The sequence below is a fragment of the Phyllobates terribilis genome, unplaced genomic scaffold (genome assembly GCF_046119375.1).
Source record: "Phyllobates terribilis strain yellow unplaced genomic scaffold, ASM4611937v1 Scaffold_348__1_contigs__length_1988982, whole genome shotgun sequence".
Classification (NCBI taxonomy): Eukaryota; Metazoa; Chordata; class Amphibia; order Anura; family Dendrobatidae; genus Phyllobates; species Phyllobates terribilis.
The window spans coordinates 989962-1005571 of NW_027363108.1; the positions used below are offsets into that span (position 1 = coordinate 989962).

Consider the following 15610-nt stretch of genomic DNA (forward strand, 5'->3'; position numbering starts at 1 on the left):
GTCGTACATGGTTGTCCACTAAGGGCTCATTTAGATGCGGGCAGAAGTCATGTGGTTTATGCAAATTCATGATAAATAATAACAAGTCTGTCATAAGTAATGAGGGTCAAGTATTTAATCTTAAGACTTTCATGAACTGTGCTACTGACCACTGGGTTTATATCATTTTTTGCACGATATGCGGAAAACAATATGTGGGATCTACAAGCCGCAGTGTAAGAAAAAGACTGTCGGAGCACATTTATGACATTAACAATGTCACTACCCGCAGTCTTTCGGGGGCTTCCAAACATTTTTTGAATGAACACAAGGTGGATTTAAGTAGCCTGCGAGTAAGTGCTTTGGAATTTGTTTCTGCTCCCCGGCGAGGTGGAGATAGGGTTAAATTACTCCAGATGACTGAAGCTCGATGGATTCTAAAACTAAATACCAGATACCCAGCAGGACTAAATCTAAGACATGTATTGATGTATCTATATTAAAAAAGTTGGGACAAATTGAGGAATTTATTAAATACATTTTTTATTTTTTTTTTATTTTTGTGATCAATCTAGGGGACTCTATAATCAATAGTATACAAAACAAAGCATGCTAATTACATTTTGTAATAATTTCCAGCCATTCTCATATGGTTTTAAAATAGAGATTTTTTTTTATTTTTTGGGGGGAAAAGTATGCCCTTGAAATCAAATGTTAGAACAATAATTTTTAGAAAATAGGTAATGATATCTTTAGAAGCTCTTATTGTTACATATATATTTAAATAGTGCATCAATTGTTTATTCAATGAATTCATATATATAAAAAACTTGGGTAAAAAGTGATCAAATAATTAGTGCATTACTAAGTGACAGTTCACATTGTAATATGTTTGTAGAGGATGGATGTAGTATAGGGTTATACTAGTGTTTAGATCACTGCTAGCCTTGAATTAGTGAGCTAATATCACAGCTGATTTTGGTGGGTGTTACCCTTGGCAGCTCCCTTGACTGTTTTCCTTGAAAAGTGCAACATTTATTCAGTACTTTATGCTATGACTAAGGGTCAAATATGATCCGAAACGCGGAAGCTTACACATGCTTTTATCTCTGTTGGAATTGTATTTTTTAACGATGGATTAAATAAAGGCTTTTTCTAATTTTTCTACATCGTGTGCTGGAAAACTATTTTTTACTTTCACTGAGGATTTTTCTCCCAGATGGGGATGGACTAATTCCAAGCACCGAGATCATGGAAAGGAGGACTGGCAGGCTGGGCCAGGTGAGCTGAAGATCTTTTTCTTACTTGCTGAATAACACAGACACTACTCAATACAGCAGGGTTGAGAGGTATTTTGTGGGACAAAATTACAGCATTTTTGAAAGACACCATTCACTTTACTGTGCAAGATATAGAAAACAAGGGCAATGAATTCTAAATAAAGTGAAATGGTGCAGAAGAAAAAAACAAAAACATTTTACTGCTTTTAAAAAATTCTAAACTTTGCAAACAAATTGTTTGGCTTGTGTTTCAATTTTCTAAGACCCGTTTTTAATACTTACCATTTTGGGGAACAACTTTTTGATTGCTCCATCAAATGAATAGTCGTTACTTACCGGTAACGACGATTTTTCAGAGACCATGACAGCACCACGAGAGAGGGGATCCGCCCACCAAGGAGAGGAAACCTACAGGCTTAAAAGGGCATCACCTCTCTCCCGCCTCAGTTTGGATTACAGAGCATTGAGAGGACCGCCAGGTTAATGAACACAGCAAACCATCACAAAATTGCCATACCACACGACACCTATTGAGTGTGAGATTATAATTAATAAAAGGGGAGTGCTCCCACAAACGTGAAGGGAGGGAATGTAAGGGTGCTGTCATGGTCTCCGAAAAATCCCATTACCGGTAAGTAACTTACGATTTTATCGGTCGACCATGGCAGCACCACGAGAGAATTACAGAGATGAAGTAATCTATTGAAGGACCACAGCCTGGAACACTTCTCCTAGAGGTGAGGTCAGCCGATATACCCATAGCTAACATATATAGTGTCTATGGAATGTAGAGGGACAGGACCAGGTAGCAGCCCTACATATGTCTTCTGTCAAGACACCTGTCTTCTCAGCCCAGGAGGTCGCCACAGCCCGGGTGGAATGAGCCTTCAGCCCTTCTGGCACTTCCTCGTCGCTAGATGTATATGCTAGAGAAATGGCCTCCCTATTCCATCTAGCTATGGTGGACTTCGTGACTTAAGACCGTTTCCTAGCCCCTTGGTAGGATATAAACAACGAGTTATCTTTTCTAAAGCTTTTGGTAACTGAAAGGTACCTAACCACACATCTCCTCACTTCTAAAGTATGCAACTCCACCTCTTTCTGGTTACTAGGATTTGGACAAAAGGAGGGTAGGAGGACTTCATGAAGTCTGTGGAAACGAGTGGCTACCTTAGGGCGAGAGAGTGATTTTTAGACCAGATCCTGCCTATCATCCAGAATTTGAGTAAACGGCGGGGCCATAGACAGGGCCTGGATGTCACTAATGCTCCTGGCCGAGGTTAAAGCTATTAACAAAGTGGTCTTAAGGGAGAGGGATTTAAGGGTTGCTGACTATTGGCTCAAACGGCGAGCTAGTCAAGGCCTTTAGAACCAAATTTAAATCCCAGGGAACCAAGCTGCTTTCAATAGATCTAGATCTAAAAGCTGCCTTAATGAACAGACAAACCCAGTAGTTACCCGCTAGATCACAGCTATATAGGGCACCCAAGGCAGAAACCTGAACTTTAAGGGTGCTGGTGGATAACCCTAGTTCATGACCTTTTTGTCAAAACTCCAAGATGTTTCCTATTGGCGCCCCCCCATCAACCCCAGAACCAGAGAAAGACAAAAACTTTCTCCAAGTTCTGGCATAAATATGGGTTGCAACAGGTTTTCTGCTGTGCATCAGGATGGTTTCTAGACCTTGGGAAAAACCTTTCCGATTTAGCAGTGTCCTTTCAAGTTCCACACCGTCAAGTGGAGGCCAGTTGCTTGAGGATGGAATATCGGACCCTGGAGAAAGATACGGAATCTCTGGAAGAACCCAAGGATCGGAGATGGACATGCTCCTCAGGCATGAGAACCAGGGCCTCCTGGGCCAAAAGGGTGCGATCAGCAGAACCCTGGCCTTGTCCTCCCTGATCTTTCTTATGACCATGAGAAGAAGAGCCAACCAGGGTGGGGGAGGCATACGCCAGGCTGAAATCCCAATGTATCAGGAGAGCGTCCACAGCTAGGGGATTTAGGGAACACAAGATCTTTGTCTTCCGATTTAGTTTTGTGGCAAACAGATCTACCTGACAGGAGGCTATTTGGGTAAAAATTCCTTGATTTAGTTCCCATTCCCCTTGCATCAGAGGATAGCAGCTTAGGAAATCTGCTCTGGTGTTTTCTTTTCCCCTTATATGGAGGGCCATCAGGGAAAGGAGGTGACTTTCTGTAATCTGGAAGAGATGATCTGTCCCTTTCATCAGCTATCTTGACCATGTACCCCCCTGGTGGTTCACATATGCTACCGCAACTAGGTTATCCAAGAGGATCTTTACATTCTGGCCCTGAAGGAAAGGTAAGAAATTATTCACCGCATTGTCTACCGCCAGAAGTTCTTTTGCATTGGAGGAGAGACCCTTTTCGATATCTGACCAGGTCCCCTGGGCTACCATGTCTCCCAGATGGGCTCCCCACCCTCTGGGACTCGCATCTGCAGTAATTGTTCTAGTGACCATAAGAACACAGGGAACCCCTCGAGATAGGTTAGGCTCATCCTGCCACCACTATAAAGATTTTACTGACCGGGGTGATAAGGACATCTTCCCTTCCAAGTGCCCCTTAAGAGAAACTTCATTATGTAGCAGATCCCACTGTAGAACCCTGGAATGGTATTGTGCTCACAGAACCCCTGGGAAGCACGATGTCAGGGTACCCAACAGGTACAATGCACCTCTAAGGGACCTGACAGAATTTGCTATGGCTTTCTTCACCTGGCCCCTCATTTATTGCATTTTAGCTTCCGGTAGGTAGCAGTCTTGAGATTCATAATCCCCAAAAAGTGCTCAACTGTCGAGTAATCTGGATCGTGTGCTCGCGATTCAGGACGAAATCCGTGACACAGTGACGGCAGGATGAGATATTGCGTGATCGCCCCGGTGTCGTCTGAGGAATCCCTGACGCTGCGCATTAAAAAGAATATTGCACAGTGACAAGATCCTGCTGAGCAACTGAGAGTTGGAATTGACAACCGACACATGCGCAGAGTAGCAAGGACTAGCCCAGCCCCTGAAACAGGCATCACTGATGACGCTTCATTCAGGGTGCGGAAAGAGGCAGCAGCAGTGACCGCAGCCTCTGCTCCCTGATCGCGTCCGTCTTCATATCCCAGGATGCACTGGGGATTTTCAAACTAAATCTTATCAAACAGGAAGTTAGTAAAAAAAACAAATATATACACACACACATACAAACACACCTCAGTTAAATAAATTCAGATTAACTTTTAAATTAAAGTATATTAGAAAAGCAATTAGATTATTAAATTAAATAGAGATTTAGAATTAAATCAGTGTTGGTTTCAGACAACCCCTTTAAATTGTTAATTGAAATAAAAACAGTTCCCCGTTGTATTAATAAGGCAGTGATTCCAACTGTATTACCACTGGGAGACCCCCAACTCACACTCCTATTTCCCGAGTGCCTTCCATGCCAAGCTTGGTTATGGAGGCTTTGGATTACAATCCATACTGTTCAGCACAGATCATGCTTCTTACAGTGGTGGCCAAAAGTATTGGCACCCCTGCAATTCTGTCAGATAATACTCAGTTTCTTCCTGAAAATGATTGCAATCACAAATTCTTTGGCATTATTATCTTCATTTAATTTGCTTGCAAGGAAAACACACAAAAGAGAATGAAGCAAAAAATCAAATCATTGATCATTTCACACAAAACTCCAAAAATAGGCCAGACAAAAGTATTGGCACCCTCAGCCTAATACTTGGTTGCACAACCTTTAGCCAAAATAACTGCGAACAACCGCTTCCGGTAACCATCAATGAGATTCTTACAATGCTCTGCTGGAATTGTAGACCATTCTTCTTTGGCAAACTGCTCCAGGTCCCTGATATTTGAAGGGTGCCTTCTCCAAACTGCCATTTTGAGATCTCTCCACAGGTGTTCTATGGGATTCAGGTCTGGACTCATTGCTGGCCACCTTAGAAGTCTCCAGTGCTTTCTCACAAACCATTTTATACTGCTTTTGGAAGTGTGTTTTGGGTCATTGTCCTGTTGGTAGACCCATGACATCTGAGGGAGACCCAGCTTTCTCACACTGGGCCCTACATTATGCTGCAAAATTTGTTGGTAGTCTTCAGACTTCATAATGCCATGCACACTGTCAAGCAGTCCAGTGTCAGAGGCAGCAAAGCAACCCCAAAACATCAGGGAACCTCCACCATGTTTGACTGTAGGGACCGTGGTCTTTTCTTTGAATGCCTCTTTTTTTTTTCCTGTACACTCTATGTTGATGCTTTTTGCCAAAAAGCTCTACTTTTGTCTCATCTGACCAGAGAACATTCTTTCAAAACGTTTTAGGCTTTCTCAGGTAAGTTTTGGCAAACTCCAGCCTGGCTTTTTTATGTCTCGGGGTAAGAAGTGGGGTTTTCCTGGGTATCCTACCATACAGTCCCTTTTCATTCAGACGCCGACGGATAGTACGGGTTGACACTGTTGTACCCTCGGACTGCAGGGCAGCTTGAACTTGTTTGGATGTTAGTCGAGGTTCTTTATCCACCATCAGCACAATCTTGCGTTGAAATCTCTCGTCAATTTTTCTTTTCCGTCCACATCTAGGGAGGTTAGCCACAGTGCCATGGGCTTTAAACTTCTTGATGACACTGCGCACGGAAGACACAGGAACATTCAGGTTTTTGGAGATGGACTTGTAGCCTTGATATTGCTCATGCTTCCTCACAATTTGGTTTCTCAAGTCCTCAGACAGTTCTTTGGTCTTCTTTCTTTTCTCCATGCTCAATGTGGTACACACAAGGACACAGGACAGAGGTTGAGTCAACTTTAATCCATGTTAACTGGCTGCAAGTGTGATTTAGTTATTGACAACACCTGTTAGGTGCCACAGGTAAGTTACAGGTGCTGTTAATTACACGAATTAGAGAAGCATCACATGATTTTTCAAACAGTGCCAATACTTTTGTCCACACCCTTTTTTAGGTTTGGTGTGGAATTGTATCCAATTTGGTTTTAGGACAATTCTTTTTGTGTTTTTTCATTGAAGACAAATTAAATGAAGATAATAATACCAAAGAATTTGTGATTGCAATCATTTTCAGGAAAAAACTGAGTATTATCTGACAGAATTGCAGGGGTGCCAATACTTTTGGCCACCACTGTACACTGTGTTCCAAATTATTATGCAAATAATATTTTCTCAGATTTTCCCAAATTACCTATATGAATTGCAGTCATTGTATTTTTCCACTCAAATAACTATTAGAGCACAATTGAAAGGTTTTTGTACAAACTGCCTATGATAACAGTATATTTTTAAAAAAATAAAAAACTCAAACTGCATGTTCCAAATTATTATGCACAGCAGAGTTTTCAACCTTTTCATTTTAATAAAGAACAAAAAAATTGTCATTTTTGAAATTATAAGCATTAGCAGGTTATTACAAACTGAAATCAAACAGTTTTCAACTCAAAACTTTATTCTAGGTGATGTTACATTTGCACATAGGACCCCTTGTTCGAAAGGAGCTTCTGAACTCTCTCATCCATTGAATTTATCAGGTTTTGGATGGTTTCTGCTTTAATTGTTTTGCATGAGGACAGAATACCCTCCCAGAGCTGTTGCGTAGATGTGAACTGCCTCGCGCCATCATAGACACTACTTTTGATGATGCTCCAGAGGTTCTCAATGGAGTTGAAGTCAGGGGAGCATGGGTGCCACACCATAAGTTTGTCCCATTTTGTGCCCATAGCAGCCAGAGATGCAGATGTGTTATGTGCAGCATGAGACGGGGCATTATCATGCATGAAATGATCTCAATGGTCCAGATGGATGGAGTGGAGGATGGCTGGTTGATGGACACCCCATGCAAACACGGCTACGGCGCTAACAAGGAGGAGGTGGAGTAATGTTTTGGGCTGGAATCATGGGGAGAGATATTGTCGGTCCTTTTAGGATCCCTGAAGGGGTAAAGATGAACTCCATAATGTATGTCGAGTTTCTCAAACAGCACTTCCTTCCATGGTTCAAGAAGAAGAAGCGTGCATTCCGTAGCAAGATCATTTTCATGCATGATAATGCCCCGTCTAATGCTGCACATAACACATCTGCATCTCTGGCTGCTATGGGCATAAAAGGGGGCAAACTTATGGTGTGGCACCCATGCTCCCCTGACCTCAACTCCATTGAGAACCTCTGGAGCATCATCAAAAGTAGTGTCTATGATGGCGGGAGGCAGTTCACATCTAAGCAACAGCTCTGAGAGGGTATTCTGTCCTCATGCAAAACAATTGAAGCAGAAACCATCCAAAACCTGACAAATTCAATAGACGAGAGAGTTCAGAAGCTCCTTTCGAACAAGCGGTCCTATGTGCAAATGTAACATCACCTAGAATAAAGTTTTGAGTTGAAAACTGTTTGATTTCAGTTTGTAATAACCTGCTAATGCTTATAATTTCAAAAATGACAATTTTTTTGTTCTTTATTAAAATGAAAAGGTTGAAAACTCTGCTGTGCATAATAATTTGGAACATGCAGTTTGAGTTTTTTATTTTTTTAAAAATATACTGTTATCATAGGCAGTTTGTACAAAAACCTTTCAATTGTACTCTAATAGTTATTTGACTGGAAAATTACAATGACTGCAATTCATATAGGTAATTTGGGAAAATCTGAGAAAATATTATTTGCATAATAATTTGGAACACAGTGTATGTCTTCACCCATCCCCCAGAACACAGCCCTGTATTACAGCGTCCTTCAGGCTTTGTCCAATTATTTTCTCCAAATTAGTTTGCCGATCAGTGGCAAGAGGCTGTTGAGCTACTCAATCTCCTTGTTCCTTTGGAAAATTGGCACACTCTTGCATATAACAGTAGAGAGCGGCCAAATCTTACGGAGACACTGGTAGATCGCAACGCAACATGAAGAAAGCAGATGTTCATCAGTGAACTTGGAACATAACAGCTCCCTTCAGCTGCTCGTAAAACTCGGCCCTTTAATCTGGGCCCATTAACTCCCTACACTATGTGTGCTGGAGCCTGCTTCTTCGGGTCCTACATCACCATCACTTCGGGGACATATAGATCCCATCCACGACCTGTCCGGCAGCAATCTTACAGTGTGCTGCACTGAGTTAGACCAGAATTGAACCAGAAGATAACTGAAGGTAACTGCACAGCCATAGTAAAAAATGTTTCTCTTGGTTTTCACTCTCACCACTATAGTCCTACACGTTCTACTAACCCTTCTCATCCATACACCTAGTAATGAAGCGGTCATCTCTCCCTCCATCTCACCTCCTCAGATTTGTTCCTCAACATACAATCCTCTGTCTCCAAACACAGACAGCCACCTCACGCTCTCCTGCTCCCACTAATATCACTTTCTCTGCTCCTCCTCACTGCTGGCGATATCTCTCCAAATCATGGCCCTCCTCAACACATCCCCACAGTCACTTCTACCTCTCATCCACAATCTATCAAATTTCCGCAACCTTTCTAACCCTATACCTATTGCCCATCCCCCGCTTCACCAATCCCACTAACAGGAGCTCTATGGAACGCTGGCTCTGTCTGCAACAAACTTTCCTACATCCATGACCTTTTCATTACTAACAAACTTTCCTTCCTTGGCATCAATGGTATCTGACTCACCCCCTCTGACATGGCCTCTTCAGCTGCACTTTCATACGTTGGATTCCACCTTTCCCACACCCCTCGCCCCATCGGCAAGCATGGCAAAGGAGTTGGTTTTCTCCTGTCAGATAACTCTACTCTGCTGCCCGACTAATCCACCTGTCCCCCCGCTATTCCCTGGCCTCTCCCCTCTGTCAATCCCTTCACTGGCTCCCCATTATCCAGAGACTCCAGTTGAAAACGCTAACCTTGGAATACAAAGCCATCCACAACCTGTCTCCTCCATATAACTGTGACCTAGTGTCCCTGTACTTACCTGCACGCAACCTCCGATCCTCACAAGATCTTCTCTACTTACCTCTTATCTTCTTTTCCCACAATCGCACACAAGATTTCTCCCGTGCATCCCCCCTACTCTAGAACTCTCTACCCCAACATATTAGACTGTCGCCTACCGTGGAAACCTTCAAAAGGAAGCTGAAGACCAACCTCTTCCGACAAGCCTATAACCTGCAGTAACCACTGCTCCACCATACTGCTGCACGACCAGCTCTACCCTCACCTACTGTATCCTCACCCATTCATTGTAGAATGTAAGCCCTCACGGGCAGGGTCCTCGCTCCTTCTGTACCAGTCGGTGATTCGTTTTTGTTTAAGATTATTGTACTTGTTTTTTGCTATGTATATCCCTTTTCACATGTAAAGCTCTATGTAATAAATGGCACCATAATAAATAACTTAATAGGGGGGAGGTTAATTTGCTGTTTAGACTTCAGGACTCCGAAGAAAGTCCAGCAAGTCCCTGTATCACCTCCTACATAGATTCAGCTATGGAATTGGTTCAACACCAGTGCAGAGCTTGCTCAAGAATGGCAGCAGGCAGGCGTCAGTGCTGTTAGGGGCATATGGAAGAATGAATGTCCGGAGAAGAAAAGCTGAGCGCTACTTTGAGTCCTGTGTTATGCCAACAGTAAAGCACCCCGAGACGAGTCATGTGTGCAGTTATTCATCATCAAAAGGGAGTGGGCTCACTCACAATTTTGCCTAAGAACACAGCAGGAGCATTTTGGTGATTAACAATGCATTTACCAGCATGACGGAGAATATGTCACAAGACAAAAGTGACAACTAAGTGTCTGGGTAACATTGACATTTTGGGTTCATGGCCAGTAAACTCTCCAGATCTCAATTTGATTGTGGTCAATCCTCAAAAAGCAGGTGGACAATCAGAAATGTATGTAGTCAGCTCCAAGCACTGATTAGACAAAAATTGTCCGTCGTCAGTCAGGATTTGGCCCAGCAGCCGATATCCAGCTGCCAGGGCGAAGGGAACAAGTCTTGAAAAAAAAGGGTCAACACTGTGAATATTGAATCTTTCCATAAACTTGATGTATTTGTCAATAAAAGTGTAAAACTTATAAAATGCAGATAATTGTACTACAGTAACCACAGAAACATCTGACTAAAAGATCTAAAAACACTAAAGTGAACACCACAATTGTGTATCAGTCACAAGACTTTTGGCCACGACTGTACATAAAGTGACACAAAACAAGATACAAGACATAGATAAAAAAAAATTCTCCATCTCTTCCATTACGTCAATCCATGAAAAATGGGACTGCACTCAGATGTCATCTGAGTGCAGTCCGATCTTATCCAAGGACTCATTAACTCGCATGGCCGAGCGCGATCCGTATATTAGATGAAACTCAAGCATAGTGATTTTTGTCCTCGGACAGACTGTCTATGGGGCCGTGCACATGTCTGATTTTTCTCCTTGGACAAACACTGGTCAGAGTGCGATTCAATGTTTTGTCAGATCGCACTCCGACCGAAGACACGGTTGTATGCACCTGCCTTAACATTTCAACGCTAACAATAGTGATCTCAGCAAGGACTGCTGGGAGATTTCAGCTCAGAAGCCTGCAGATCTCTGAACGCAGCTCTAGACTATAACACTGGCTGTAACTCAGGATTAGTAATCAATACCTTTTTCGAAAGTTACACAATAAACTATAATAAATTACTCTCATGTAAACACAAATTCTAAAGGAGAACTCCAACACTAAGATATTAACTTAAGGACGAATTCACACATCCGTGGTGGGACGAGACCACCCGGCCCGACCCTCTGGACCTGATCCATGCCTCATCTATTCCTAGGAGATAATCACAGATCAGCACTGGTGACCCCGCGGTTGTCAGATCTGAGCTCGGTCCGTGGAGCAGAGATGTGTGAATTCAGCCTTACATAAGTTTTCCCAGAGTAGAAAGCCAGAGCTGTTGGATTACAGCGCCACCCCTGGGCACAGGCTGTGTGTGGCATTACAGCTCAGCACCTGTCACGTCACTAGACCAGAGCTGTAGTACCAGACACAACCTGTGGCCAGGACTGGCGCTCTGTGGTCCTTTTCCTCCTGGACAAACACTGTGCAGAAAAATACAGAATCCGGGAACCTCCAAACATGGCAGAAATCGCTAAGTTCTAACAGTGCATCATGGGCAGAGCTCCAGCCATACTGTCAGTGACTGGAAACCTGGTTTATAGTCCAACTGCTGAGAGGTGAGAGGCTGCGGCTCCCTGTAATCCCCGGCTCTGACCCGTCACCGACCATTGCTGCTATACAGCAGTCTATGTGCCGCTCTCTATAGTGCAGAGGACTAACCACATCCACAGGAAGCCAGGCTGCCCCCCCCAGGAGCTCAGTGTGGGGTGCGCAGTCATCCGCCATGTCTCCCACCACGGTAAACGCTAGAATGTATTAACTCCTTCCAGGTCTGGCGTCATTTCCGGGGGGCGTGTCCTGACTGCATTATGGACGTGTTCTAGTTTAGCACCAGACTCCATAGTCTCAGGCAGAGAGACACAGCTGCCGGTGAAGCTGCAGGAGGAAGTCAGTGTTGTGGGCTCTGGAGGGATGCTGCGGGTTTGTGGGGGCTCTGGGGGGGATGCATGCTTGGGGCTCTGTGGGGGCTAGTGGTGGCTATGTGGGGACGGGCTCTGGAGGGATGCTGGGGGCATGCTGCGGGCTCTGGGGGGATGCTGGGAGCTCTGTGGGGACATGCTGCGGGCTTTGTGTGGCTGGTGAGGGCATGCTGCGGGTTTCTGTGGGGAGATGCACGCGTGGGGGTGCTATGCTGCTGGCTCTGGGTGCTATGCTGCTGGCTCTGGGTGCTATGCTGCTGGCATGCTACGGCTCTGTGGCAGCTCTGGGGGCATGCTGCAGGCTCTGTAGAGGCTCTGGGGGATGCTGTGGGTTTGTGGGGGCATGCTATGGGCTTGTGGCTCTGTGAGGGGCATGCTGCGTGCTCTGTGGGTGCGTCACAGAAGTTTATAACATAAAGACGTGAAAAAAAAAAATCTCAAAATTTTCTTTTAGCCCCCAATTTTTTATTTTCACAAGGTTAACAGGAAAAAATGGACCCCAGAAGTTTATGTGCAATTTCTCCTCAGCAAGCCAATACCCTATATGTGGCAGAAAACTACTGTTTGGGCGCACGGCAGGGTTCGGAAGGGAAGGAGCGCCATTTGACTTTTTGAATTCAAAATTTGCTGGAATAATTAGCGGACGCCATGTTGCGTTTGGGGAGCTCCTGATGTGCCTAAACAGCGGAAACCCCCACAAGTGACCACATTTTGGAAAATAGACCCCTCAATGAACTTATCTATATGTGTGATGAGCACTTTGAACCCTCAGGTGCTTCACAGAAGTTTATAACATAGAGACGTGAAAAAAAAAATCACAAAAATGTATTTTTAGCCCCCAATTTTTTATTTTCACAAGGGTAACTGTAGAAAATGGCCTCTCATTTTGTTGTGGAATTTCTCCTGAGTACGCCAATACCCTACATGTAATTGGCAACTACTTTTGAGGCACAGTGCAAAGGCCAGAAAGGATAGAGCACCATATTATAGTATAGATTTTATTGTTATGGTTTGAGGGTGCCATGACCCACTAGAAGATCCCCTGAGGTGCCGTAACAGCAGATTTCCCCATAAATGACCCCATTTTACAAACTACACGTCTCAATGAACTCATCTAGGGGGGCAGTGATCATACTGACACCAAGGGTGTCACAGAATTTTATTCCATTGGGCAGTGAGGAAAAAAAAATTACATTTTTACTGCAAAAATTTTGTTTTAGCCCAAGATTTTACATTTTCACACTGGGATAATGGATAAAAATGGCACCAACATTTGTCCCATAATTTCTGCTGAATGTGGTAATACCTCATATGTGTCTGTACAGTAATGCTTGGCCATACCGCGACACTCGGGAGGGACGGAGCGCTGTTTGCCTGCTGGAGCGCAGATTTTCCTAGAATAGTTTGCGGACTCCATATACCGAAACCCCTAAATGCTAGAAGAGCAGAATCCCCCCTCAAGTGACCTCATTTTGGAAATAATACCCCTGCCAAACATGTGGACACTAAATGTGGTTTAGACACGCTGCAGTGCTCAGAAGGGAGGGGGGATGTGGATTTGGGAGCACAGAATTTGCTGAATTTCTTTTGGGGGGTCATACCAGTAATTACTGAACAGTGTTCTATGATAACACTTCCTGGCACAAGTAATTCTCACACCCAGTACCAGTAATTACTGATCGGTGTACTATGGTAACACTTCCTGGCACAAGTCATTCTCACACCCAGTACCAGTAATTACTGATCGGTGTACTATGGTAACAGTAATTACTGGTATTATGTGTAATAATGACTTGTGCCAGGAAGTGTTAGCATAGTACACCGATCAGTAATTACTGGTATTAGGAGTGATAATGACTTGTGCCAGGCAGTGTTATCATAGTACACCGATCAGTAATTACTGGTATTAGGAGTGATAATGACTTGTGCCAGGCAGTGTTAGCATAGTACACGGATCAGTAATTACTGGTATTAGGAGTGATAGTGACTTGTGCCAGGCAGTGTTATCATAGTACACCGATCAGTAATTACTGGTATTAGGAGTGATAATGACTTGTGCCAGGCAGTGTTACCATAGTACACCGATCAGTAATTACTGGTATTAGGTGTGATAGTGACTTGTGCCAGGCAGTGTTATCATAGTACACCGATCAGTAATTACTGGTATTAGGTGTGATAATGACTTGTACCGGGCAGTGTTACCATAGTACACGGATCAGTAATTACTGGTATTAGGAGTGATAATGACTTGTGCCAGGCAGTGTTATCATAGTACACCGATCAGTAATTACTGGTATTAGGTGTAATAATGACTTGTGCCAGGCAGTGTTATCATAGTACACCGATCAGTAATTACTGGTATTAGGTGTAATAATGACTTGTGCCAGGCAGTGTTACCATAGTACACCGATCAGTAATTACTGGTATTAGGAGTGATAGTGACTTGTACCAGGCAGTGTTACCATAGTACACCGATCAGTAATTACTGGTATTAGGAGTGATAGTGACTTGTGCCTGGCAGTGTTATCATAGTACACCGATCAGTAATTACTGGTATTAGGAGTGATAGTGACTTGTACCAGGCAGTGTTACCATAGTACACGGATCAGTAATTACTGGTATTAGGAGTGATAGTGACTTGTGCCAGGCAGTGTTATCATAGTACACCGATCAGTAATTACTGGTATTAGGAGTGATAATGACTTGTGCCAGGCAGTGTTATCATCGTACACCGATCAGTAATTACTGGTATTAGGAGTGATAATGACTTGTGCCAGGCAGTGTTACCATAGTACACCGATCAGTAAAGACTGGTATTAGGTGTGATAATGACTTGTACCGGGCAGTGTTACCATAGTACACGGATCAGTAATTACTGGTATTAGGAGTGATAGTGACTTGTGCCAGGCAGTGTTACCATAGTACACCGATCAGTAATTACTGGTATTAGGAGTGATAATGACTTGTGCCAGGCAGTGTTACCATAGTACACCGATCAGTAATTACTGGTATTAGGAGTGATAGTGACTTGTGCCAGGCAGTGTTATCATAGTACACCGATCAGTAATTACTGGTATTAGGAGTGATAATGACTTGTGCCAGGCAGTGTTACCATAGTACACCGATCAGTAATTACTGGTATTAGGTGTGATAATGACTTGTGCCAGGCAGTGTTACCATAGTACACCGATCAGTAATTACTGGTACTGGGTGTGAGAATGACTTGTGCCAGGAAGTGTTACCATAGTACACCGATCAGTAATTACTGGCATTATGTGTAATAATTAGTGTTGAGCATTCCGATACTGAAATATCGGGTATCGATCGATATTCGCGGTATCGGAATTCCGATACTTAATTCCGATACTTTTGCAATATCGTATACCAGAATCGGAAGTTCCCATAATGCAATGAGCCATTTTCATTTTATTCAGCCAATGAGGATCCTAAGAAGTGTGGGCACATCCTGTTAGGCATGTAGGCATCTTAACTAATGGCATGGCTGTTATTGGCTGCTGAAATGATGTCATGATGCACTATAAAAGCCGCCGCCGCCATTTTGAGCTCACTCTGCTGTGAATTCAGTTAGGGATAGGACGCTGTTGTTCTGAGGGACAGTTTTAGCTACCTATTTGGTCTATTCTGCTTTACCCAAGCTACTTTATAAATCGCTGTGCTTTGCAGTGCTAGTGCACAGTTCTCTGTACTGTTCACCGCTGTCTGCAAGGTCTGGTGTGTGAGTGCAGCTCACCCTGTAGTGTGTGCTTCAACCACGTCTGGTTGTA

At 43.5% G+C, this 15610-nt stretch overlaps 1 long non-coding RNA gene across 4 annotated transcripts in view; it reads right to left on the reverse strand.

The window, feature by feature from the left end:
- Positions 1–11691, reverse strand: part of LOC141222237 (uncharacterized) — a 175663-nt gene extending 163972 nt beyond the window's left edge. For 3 of the 4 annotated variants that reach the window (XR_012290076.1, XR_012290077.1, XR_012290075.1), the window contains exon 1: positions 11566–11691. This is a non-coding gene — a long non-coding RNA (uncharacterized lncRNA). The remainder of the gene's footprint in view (positions 1–11565) is intronic. The other variant, XR_012290078.1, reaches the window with a different exon arrangement.
- Positions 11692–15610: the final 3919 nt, after the last annotated feature.